The following is an 11,984-nucleotide window of genomic DNA, read 5'->3' as shown; positions in this document are numbered from 1 at the left end:
AAATAGAGGTTTATTTTATAAAAACAAATGTAAATTTACATATATTTTCATTCTTAATAGGGGAAAGCACAAAAATTCAATGCAAAACAGTATTTTGACTGAATTTATGGAGAAACATCCATATATTGCGAAGGGCTTCACGAAGCACATCATTTAAAATCGTTGACTCCAGTGCACGGACTTTTAAAAAGAGAATGTTGTTAGACAAAAAATTAAAATAGTGGTAGAAGTTGGTAGATTTTTTCCAAGAAAACAATATCCGCAGTTTATATTTGTACAAAACAATTCATAATTTATTGTAAAACAAATAAAGCACATCTCACGGAAACGACATTAAAAAAAAAAACATGTAAACAAAACAGGAAAATACATGTAAATTTGTATATACATTGTGAGGACACCAAAACCGAGGGCTTTGTACCCTCACAACATATACATATATATATACATATACATTTTCGATCATACATTTTGTAATATAATATTTGAATTTTTATAACTTTGAATTTATAACAATATGTGAATTTAGAACTCATACATTTCCTATGAAGTACCCGAAATGTACATTTACCCTTAAGAATTTTACGCCAAAATATATATATTATGTTGTATATTGAATTAATAATTACTAAATTGAAGGACAAATTAGACTTGCGCACTTTTGCACGCAAGCAAAATATTTACATTCGCGCCCACATAAATTTTAAATATAGGATCACCCTAACATACACTAAACATTTGAAAGAGAAGTGGATACGACAAAACATAAATGTGCATTGGTCAACCAACCCTTTGTACACGCGCAACACAATCCAATGCACCAAGCTACAAACACAACATACATGATTACTTAAGTGAACGGGGATCAGCAGCAAGTCGTCAAAAATAAGCGCCGCTACTAATTGGAATTTTTCTATACATACTTACGCGCTAGCATACAACATACAAACGCACGCCGTACAACAGAAGTCAAAAGCATTGTGAATCAAACTAAGTGTGATATCTTATCTGTCAACTGCCTGAAAGGATGTTCAATATGGCTACTTTTTAGCGTTTTGACAGGGTGTTCAATATTTCGGCGCATAGAGCCGGCTATCTTCAGCGGGTGATAGAAAGAGATACAAAATGAGACAGCGGTAGTCAATTACAAATCAGGTGATCCAATCACTTTGGAAAGTTGACGTCTATGCATAAGATATCACACTTAGTTTGATTCACAATGGTCAAAAGCAGTAGGTTTTATGACTATCGACCAAGAGTACACCTGAAGGTTTTGACTTCACTGCACTAACGTATATTCGTCTAGAGGTTTTTTAATCCATTCGTCCGCAGAGGTTTACCGGGGGCTTTATTACCTCAGTCACCTCTTACAAAGCAAAGGAATAAGATTGGGAATTTGAGAATAAGATAGAACTTTGATGAAATAAATATTTATAACGTTTGTTGGAAAAGTCCGTCACAACATCACTTATGCCTATATGATACTTGCTTTTTTCTTGTATTTCGAGCTTGAAATACTAACGAAAATTTACCGAAACGTCTAATTACAACAACAATTTTCCAATGTACCAAAAATACTGCCACAAAATAATGACTTCGACATGTTATCGTTTACTTATACCTTTTTATTTTCGTTCAAAATTATTCACAAAAAACTGATTGGTTAGTGTCACCTCTTAATGTTATTCGGATGTGCTCGGCAATTAAAAACGTTTACCTAATTATCGCAGTATTTTGTTTCAATACGAATATATTGAAATGTTGGGTCGATTTTTGGGCTTTGGAGGTAGAAGTGGTAGAAAATGAAAATGGGTTAAAAAGTTGGTAGATCTACCAATAAAGTGGTAAAGTCCGTGCACTGGTTGACACCGTGCTTCTACCTACACTAAAATCCTTGCCAACTGATCTTTGATAGGGTCCTTCAGCTAAAAATCGTAACGTAGCTGCTAGTTGCAGTACTGGCAGAAATTTCGAGCGAGTTAAGCGTCCTTCAATGGTGTCCAATACCATTCGGAAAGCCTCTTTGTTTATGCGATAGTATGCAATGTAACTTCAAATACACTATAAATATTTAGAAACCCACATTAAGAAATATTTTTAATTACGCTGTCTCTGGCAACTAAAATGGATTGCTGCGATCTCTCAACATTTTCCTTTTGACCTTCTCCTTTTCCTTTTCTTCTTGCAATCACATAAATGCTACAACTTGATGCCATTTTGATGTCTGTATATACTTTCACCTTGCACTCTTCAATAAAAAGGCGGAACGCGTTAGTTTTATGTTTTAATTATGAGTATATTATTATACTGCGTTTTTTTGAATTCACAACTCACAAATTTCACGATATAAAAGAAAATAAAAGTGAATTTAATTAATGATTAAAAGAGATGCGCGACGGCGGCGGGCGAGTAAACTGCACGATATATGCGGGCACGAACGATGCGTGAAGGCGGGTAGTTTTAGATAAACTAAACTGTTGAGAGTGAGCGCGGTGGTGGTTGGCAAGCCACAGCTGAGCTGCACTGCCTGCGCTTGGCCGCACTGGCCTGGTGTTGCCAGATGGAGGGGGCGGACTTAGTCCGAAAACTCGATCATGTCTTCAACATGCTCCCCCCCCCCCCGCCCGATGCGTAGATGGGTTAAGGGCGGCGTCAACTCTGTCCAAGGCCGCCCGTGCCTCGGCTATTAATTGTCATATTTTTTTGTCTTTTTGACGAGCCGATTGGCTTTGTACCGCGCTCTGGCGGTTTTCCGTGCGGGCTCGTGGGGTTGCCCTGTCTCTTCGTCGGGTGTTATTTTCGCGTCGTCCCGCGTTTTTGCTTGGCGGTCGAGCTCGGTGTAAGAGTGTGTGGTGGCCGAGTGAACATTTTCGGCAGCTGGAAGGGGAGTCACATGCCCCTGTGCTGTGCGACACTGCCAGGCAGTTGATACATTACCGGTGGTTCCTCGCGCACTCGTAGCGCTCCTCAGGCTTCATCGCGAGGAACGCCCGGCACTTCCTTAGCACGTGTCGCTGCCCACATAGACGGCATTTATGCATCTCGGTAGCTCGGCGGGTCCTGCAAAGACAAGAAAGAAAAATACGTATTTTTCAAAAAAAAGATGGGTTAGAAAAATACCTTGGTGAGGGTAGCTTAGATGTCTTTCCAGATTGCTAGGGGCATGAAGCAGAGGATACCAGAGGTAGGGTTGGCACTACTAGGCAGTTGGTAGCACGCACAGTTTGGCAATATTACGGGTTATTAGTCCATTTTGTGTTTTGAGTTCCACAACTCGAACATGGTTATCCGATCCAGGGTGTAAAGGGATTACCCGTCCCAAACGCCATTCGTTCGGGGGTAGTAAATCATCCTTTACCACGACTAAACCTCCAACTTGAATATTGCGTTGAGGGCATTTCCATTTGTACCGCTTATGCAGCTCCTTGAGATACTCGCTCTTCCATCGTGTGCTGAATTGGTGGTGAAGCACTTTCAGTTTCTGCCATTTGTTGACCAAGGTGAGATGCTCTGCAGTTGGCTCCGGTAACGACAAGAGCGGCGCGCCACGTATGAAATGCTCTGGGGTTAGGACTAGGGGATCCATTGGATCTTCGGACATAGGGACGAGCGGCCGGGAGTTGGGGACCGCCTCTATGCGTATTAAGAGGGTAGTAAGCTCTTCGAAGGAGAACTTCTGGTTTCCTGCTACCTTCGTGAAGTGCATCTTGAAACATTTCACGGCCGCTTCCCATAGACCACCCATGTGGGGAGCGTATGGTGGGATGAATTTCCATGAGAATCCGTGAGTTGTATACTTTTCAGCGACATCTGTAGCGACTTCCTTGAGGAATGTGGTGAATTCCCTTTGTAATCCTCGTTGTGCGCCGACGAACGTCTTTCCGTTGTCAGAATATATCTGGTGGGGTAGGCCACAGCGGCCAGTGAATCGGGCAAAGGCTGCGCTGAAGGCATTCGTGGTAAGATCAGAGCACACTTCTAAATGAACAGCCTTTGTGGAAAAACAGACGAACACACAAACGTAAGCTTTCACATACGAAGCTCGGCGAAGGGAAGAAGTTTTTACCAAAAATGGTCCGGCAAAGTCGACTCCTGTTGTATGGAAGGGTAGAGAATATGTTGACCTCGCGGGTGGCAAGGGTGCCATTATCTGCGTTTTCATCTGCTGTTTGTAGATGGTGCAGGTTTTGCAGTGGAAGATGAGCTTTTTGACCTTTTGCTTCAAACGTGGAATGTAGTACTGTTGCTGTACCATTCGGATCAGCTGTTTGTCGGCGTGCAGCAGGTTCGAATGGAGGAAGTCCAACTGAAGAGAACAAAATCGAGAGTTTTCGGGTATGATATTTGGGTGCCGCTCATTAAAGCTATAAGTGGCATATGCTAATCTTCCAGAAACTCGCATGATTCCTGAGTCATCTAACTGTGGTGTACCAACAATACCTTTTGTTGCCGTGCCAATGCACTTGATCTATTGTTAACAAAGTAAATGTATGCCAATATTTGATCGATGATCTTCTTTGTTGCTTCCTTCTATTATGTAGTTACATATGGTCATGCAATTACTTTGTTGAGGGTGGGTTTTTGGCTCATGCAAAAAGATATACAAGTGCGTGTGGGTATTATGGGTGCATATAATTGTAGGTTTGTATGCAAAATTAATTTTGGGGTAAAATAAACTTTAGGAAAAGTGACAAAAATTTGGCAAAGTTTGTTGCTATGGGTTTTTTGTAAAATATATTTTTATGTAATATAATTTATGTAGCTCGGGTGATATTACCGAACTAAGTGGGTATATACATATATTACATATATACGTATATATTTTTATAATTAAGTCGATATTTAGCGCAACAAACTTTTTGGGTATATAGAACCGGGCAATGGATTTTCCGTTGGTACGGGAATGCCAAATTTATATGTTGAAAAATTGATATGTGTGTTTTGAAGGGACTATACCTGTTGGTAACAGTGAGTAAGCAAATGAAATATTTTGCCGTTTAGGCTTTTGATGTGGGTTATATACCCAGGGTCCGGATCTTTAGACCAGAGAGGTATATAAATTTGGGGATTTTAAATTTGGGGTCCGTACTTTAGACGGAGGGAATATATATGGGAATATATTGGGTAACGAGGGTACTTACTCAGACATTTTTATGTGAACTGTGTGTGACTTGTTGGATTTGTGTTGTCCTTTAGCTTTTGTTGTAATGTTCTCCTCGTTGATATGTTGTGTTGTAATGTTGTACCTCCTTTATGTTGTGTAGTTAATGTTGTTGTTGTATATTCTTGGAGTTTGTGTTTTTGTTGTAATGTTTTCCAACTTTTATTTTTTCCAAATTTCTATATATGTATATATATATTTTTTTTGTTTTACAAATTTCACATATTTCAGTTTTTTCTCTTAGATTGTTGTTTTTGTTTAAAAATTTAATAACAATCTTTTTTCCGCTTTTTATCTTTTGTTTTGTTTTTTTTTTCAAAAATTTTCACTATTTATCTTTTATTTTTCAATATGTTTTTTTTCTTTGTTTTTTTTCTTCTTTTTGGTATATATGTTTTTTATTTGTCAATTATGTTTTTCAACCAAGAAGTTTTTTTTTTTGTTTTAAAATGTATAAATTCTTCCTCTCAATTTTTTGTAAAAAACGTTATTTAATTTTTTAATGTAAACACAATAGCATTAAACTTTCTCTGTAGTTTTATTTCCTTTTTTGTTTTTTTTTTTTTTTTTAAATAAAATTGTAATTGTGTTTTTTTTTGTCAAATAAAAATTTATTTGTCTTCACCACCCTAACGTGTAGCACTTATGTAGGTTTTATTTGTAGGTATTTTGATTCTTTTGTAATACTTTTTGTTGGCACTTTTCTTTTTCCTCAATGTTAAATTTTTTCTCAATTTTTTTTGATTTCTAAATTTTTTCTTTTCTGTACAATTTTTATTATTTTTTGTTCACAAATCTTTCTTTTGTTGAGTGCTCGTGCTTGGGTTTTCAACAATTTAATTAAAATATTATTTTTCAAAATTTTCAAATTTTTCAAATTTATTTTCTTGCTTTTTTTTCAAAACTATTTTGATTTTCTTTAAGCTTTTCTTTTTCTTTTATTCACCCACTTTTATAAATTTTTAATTTCAAAATTTTTTTTCTCACACCTTAATGTAATTTTTGTTTTGTCGTTTTGGGTAGACAAGTTTTTTTTGTATATTTCATATTTCATATTTCATATCTTTATTAAGTCAAATGGTAACAACCTTACTGACTAGATTACAGCTTAACTTAGTACTAGTTTAACAATTTTAAAGTAAGATTTACTGAGATAAGTAATAGGACTCAATGCGTGCCTTAAACAGAGACCTTGGCATGGCAAAGTCCAGGTCAAGGCTTCTGGATAGGCGATTAAATTCTACAAGACCTCTTATAAGAGGTGCGAAACTGAAGTAATTCGAACGCAGCACTTCAACGAGGAATGTACTGTGAAAGCGGAGAGCTCTGTTAGGGACATTGAAATTCAACTGCCCAAGTAGTTCTGAGCAGTCAATGGCACCGGATATTATGTCAAAAATAAACACTACGTTTTGAACAAGACGTCTAACTTCAAGTGGCAAGACATTGATAAGCATGCATCTTGCATTGTAGGGGGGCAGGGGATTAACAAAGTGCAGAGGTTGAAGAGCAAATCGTATGAACTTCCGCTGAATTCTTTCAATTCTTAAAGAGTGTGAGGAGTATATGGGATTCCAGATGACTGATGCATACTCTAACTTGGAACGCACTAAGGCAATGTATAAGATTTTCCTGGTATATGGGTCCTTGAAATCCTTGGCATATCATCGCAAGAAAGCTAAGTTGGTATAAGCCTGTGGTATGAGAAAGTTTACATGATTACAAAAAGTAAAAGATGAGTCAAAAATTACGCCAAGATCGCGAAACTCATTAATTGACGCAAGAGTTACATTTGAAATCGAGTACGCGAATGAAACCACATTCGTAGACTTAGTATACGTCATGTGGCAGCATTTACTAATATTGAGTCGCAGATTATTTTGACAGGCCCAATTATTTATAGCATTCAGATCTTCTTGCAGACGCAATGCATCAGAAGTACAGGAGATTCTCCGAAAGAGTTTTAAGTCGTCAGCATAAAGCAAATAATTCGAATAGTTTATGCATGAGGCAACATCATTAATAAACATTAAGAACAAAATAGGACCAAGGATGCTACCTTGTGGTACACCCGAAGTTGCTGAGAATTCATAAGACTTAGTTATCTCGATTTCAACAAAAGATATTCTATTTTCCAAATAGGACTTCACCCACGACAGAAAGCTTGAGTGAAAGCCCATGTTTTCAAGTTTCCACAGAAGTAATTTGTGCGAAACTGTGTCAAAAGCCTTGGAAAAATCCGTATATATGGTGTCAACTTGACATCCATCCTTAAACGCAGAGACACAAAACTGAGAGAAAACAGCCAGATTTGTAGCAGTCGAACGTCCCGCAATGAAACCATGCTGACATGGATCGACTATTTTATTTATAGCGAATGATACTTTGTTTTTAACTACCTTTTCAAAAAGTTTTGAACATGTTGACAGTTTGGATATTGGCCTATAATTCTTTACTTCATTTTTATTACCTGACTTGAAGATAGGAGTGATAGACACCAGCTTCCAGCGATCAACAAAAACTCCAGACGATAGCGAAATATTGAAAATGTGGCACAGTGCCACACAAAGAGAAATACTACACTTCTTAAATAAAAAAGAGGACAATCCATCAATATCATTTTTGATTGAGGTCTGTAAGGAGGATATACCCAAGATAATATCGGTCTCAGACAAGGACAGAGACCCAAAGTCTAAAGGTTTGGGGCTATCAGTAAGATACCTGTTATCAAAGTTATCGGCCTCAACAACAAACGTAGATTTGAAAAAATCAGCAAAAAGATTTGCCGAATCGACCAAACTGTTGGAGCAAATGTCATTAAATTTGACACAGGTAGGTATATTAGAGCAACCTTTCTTTGAACGAACATAGTTCCAAAAAGATTTAGGATTAACTTTCAACTCATCTTCAACTCTATAAACGTATTTGTTGTACAAAAACTTATCAAGAACATTGAACTGCGTCATATAGGAAGTATACTGATCTTTAAAAACAGTATCGCTGGTATCCTTGTATAATTTAAAGTACTTATTTCTTTGATTTTTCAACTTTTTCAACCTAGTATTGTACCAGGGTAGTTTGTGAACTTTAACTGGTAGGAGAGAAAGATTCCTACTGAATATGTCAGCCATCTTTACCAGAAAAATGTCGAAACATTCAGTTGCATTTTTAGCAAAGAAAATAGATGTCCAGTCTATTTCAGATATGAGAGAGTTTAAGGATTCGTAATTTGCATCCTTAAAGTTATAGGCGCGCTCATTATTATTTATATTGTTTTTCGGCACTAGGTTGAAGAATTCAATAGATAAATATAGGGCTACATGATGCATATCTGATTTATATATAGGAAACACACATTCAGTCAAGTGAGTTATGAGGTTCTCATCGACAAAAATTAGGTCCAAAATATTGTTTAACTGGTTCACGAAACTGTTAATCTGAATTAAATTGGCACTAAAAAGGGTGTCTAAGAAATTAATCTCATGGGGATGATGAACATTTTTAGGTGTTAAGATATCATCTTCTAGTAATTTCGACCAAACAACCTTGCTGAGATTAAAATCTCCAAGGACGCAAAAATTACTATCAACATTATATTCATATAGGTCAAATATATTATTAACATGAGCAAAGTAGAGCAAATCTGTGCTGCAAGGCGGAATGTAAGAAACGCAGATAAATAAATTGCCAGAAGGGCCAGTAATACAGACACAAAGCTGGTCCAAGAGAGAGTCATCGTTAGAAAGCGGCACAAAATAAGAGAGAAGAGAACGCCTTACAGCAATTAACACCCCACCGCCTCTGAGACGCCCTGTTTTGATAGGGTCTCTATCCTTTCGATAAGTTTGAAACAGACTATGATCAAAAAATTCTGAGTCAGAGAAGTCATTATTAAGCCAAGTCTCAACAATGACGTAGACATCATAGTCGCACCGTGAAGTGGCTAAAAATATATCTTTAGATTTCGTTCTCAACCCAGATATATTCTGATAATAGATATTTATACTTTTTTTAATATTACCGCATATAGCTAAGGTTTTGCAGTTGAGCCCTGTGCTTTTTGAAAAAAACGGAATGGTTTAATTTTGACGTCCGATGGCCATAGCGAAGACTCAAGAAGCTTATTATATATTGTAGGCGAGACTCCAAGTTTAAAATTACATCTTGATAACAAACTCGAGTCTGCATCTTTCTTTATTAATTTAAAACAATGAATTAATGAAGGCGAGATGTTTGCATTATGTGAGACATAGTCGACAATATCGCTAGCGTTTACCGTCGGCTTAAAAGACGACAAATGCAACCATTTCAATCGAACAGCTAAGCTAAGATTTGCGTTTGAATTGCTACCTACGACAATGGTGGGTGCTTTTATGAACTTATTTGAAGTATTATTATTATTGTTAGATGCTTAGCTAGAATTATTAATAGATGTTAGGTTAGTAGCGACTGATCCCTGACGGCCAAAGGCTACAACCCCGGAATACCCAGTTTTATTATTGGCAGGTGCAGCAGAACTGATATTTGCATCACTAGTAGAACAAGCGGCAGCGCCACTATAACTGGGTGAGGAAGACAAATCAACAATAGCACAATGAACATTTGGCACAGCTGAGTTGTTGTTAGTGCTATCATCTGCTGGTTGTTTTGTATTTTCTGTCGTATCATCTTCGCAAGTTGATTTGCTTGTTACGCCTGACTGAATTGCTTTTGCATTTTCGAGAGAGGCTGCCTGTATTGTTTTCGCAGCCTTAACAGCTTTCGAGTTAATTTTGCTTGTAGAGCCAGCCAACTCATTGCCTTTGCCTTTGCCCTTTTTTTTTGTTGTAGGCTGTTTTGTTGCAGATTTTGTTTGCTTATTGCTGTCCGCAGCACTAGTGAGAATGGATTTGATATCACTAGCAACTGTAGCAACAATACTGCCAAGATTTTTCATTTCAGAACTCATCGTAGAGATTATACCATTTTTATCTTCTATGACTGAGTATAATGAGCGGATTTCAGCTGATAAAGAAACACACTTTAGTGATAATTGAGAGTTTTCACATTTTAGAGCATCCATGGTCGATAGTATACGAGCGTTATCACAACGTAGGTCGGCAATGCTTTTAACAATACCACTTAAATAATCATTGCGCTCAACATTGTTAACGATAGTGGGGAGAGCAGTAGGTGGCGGCGTACGAATAGACGCGCGTCGCTCAACCGAACACACTTTGCAGAAATAATGTTTGTTTGACGAAATGAGAAAATCAAGATCATCCGACGACATGTTGACACACTTCAAATGAAAGAGGTCATTGCACTTAGCACACAACACTTTCAGTTGGCCTCTTTCAACCTTTTGTCCACATTCGCACGGCATAATGATATTTAATGATAACACTTTGCCACTATTAATTTAATTTTATTTATATCATGTTCCTTTGTAACATTTAAATATTACTTTCAGGATTGAAATCCAAAACAAGAGTCACTATCTCAATGTGGCAGTAGGCACAAATTATAAACATTTGTTAAGTGAACAATTAAAAATTGCACATAAATACGGAGCGAAAATAAACACGTCCGTATCGCTTGACGACTGTAAATTTGACTTATATATAGTTGTATGTATGTTCATATAATATTTATTTAAAGCACTCGTCTATTCAAATTTATTTTAAGTAATTTTGGTTAAGCACGCACTTTTAAGTTTCTTTTTTGTTTTGATTTTATGTAAAAATGTATTTTATGTAACTTTAAAATTTTTGTCGCTGGTTGCCTTTTTGGCACAAAAGGACCATGTATATACTTTCACCTTGCACTCTTCAATAAAAAGGCGGAACGCGTTAGTTTTAAGTTTTAATTATGAGTATATTATTATACTGCGTTTTTTTGAATTCACAACTCACAAATTTCACGATATAAAAGAAAATAAAAGTGAATTTAATTAATGATTAAAAGAGATGCACGACGGCGGCGGGCGAGTAAACTGCACGAATGATGCGGGCACGAACGATGCGTGAAGGCGGATAGTTTTAGATAAACTAAACTGTTGAGAGTGAGCGCGGTGGTGGTTGGCAAGCCACAACTGAGCTGCACTGCCTGCGCTTGGCCGCACTGGCCGGGTGTTGCCAGACGGAGGGGGCGGACTTAGTCCGAAAACTCGATCATGTCTTCAACAATGTCAATAAATTTGTTTATTTCTGTTTAGATGCGCAAAACAATTATTTTATAAAATTTTTCCAAAAAAAATAACATCAAAATTACCGGTGCACCGATAACACTGCAAAACACCTGATTAGAACATCGCTTTTATTTACATTCGAAAAGAGAAAAACCAATACGGTCTTTTACACCAATTTAAATCAATATTGGTTTGTAATTCCGATAAAATGCAAAAACGACTTGGATTCCATGGCAGCCCTGATTATCCGTACAATGAACAATACATTCATAATACATACTAAAGAATTCTATTATAGTCTGGTTGATGAAAATATGTTTTATTAACATGTATTAATCATTATTAAATAACATAGTCTATGAGTTTGTAAAAATTTATGATTTTTCAAACAGTTTTGAATTTGCTTTATATAAGACCCTTTTTTCAAACTGTGCATCTGCCATAAGGTTGTACTTTGGTAAATCCAATAACATTGCAAACGAGAATAACCGCCCAACCGGCGCTGAGGAAGGTAAAGCTGTGTTATATTTCAGAAAAATTTCTTTTCCTACAAAAAAGTCATTAAGAACATTAAATGAAGTTGAAGTTTGATTGAAAAAGTGTCTGAACTCAGACTCCTCTTTTAATAACAAAAGCAAGTCTTCATTAAGTATA

Source organism: Eurosta solidaginis, chromosome 5 (genome assembly GCF_040869045.1).
Source record: "Eurosta solidaginis isolate ZX-2024a chromosome 5, ASM4086904v1, whole genome shotgun sequence".
Classification (NCBI taxonomy): domain Eukaryota; kingdom Metazoa; phylum Arthropoda; class Insecta; order Diptera; family Tephritidae; genus Eurosta; species Eurosta solidaginis.
This window is presented reverse-complemented; position numbering follows the sequence as displayed.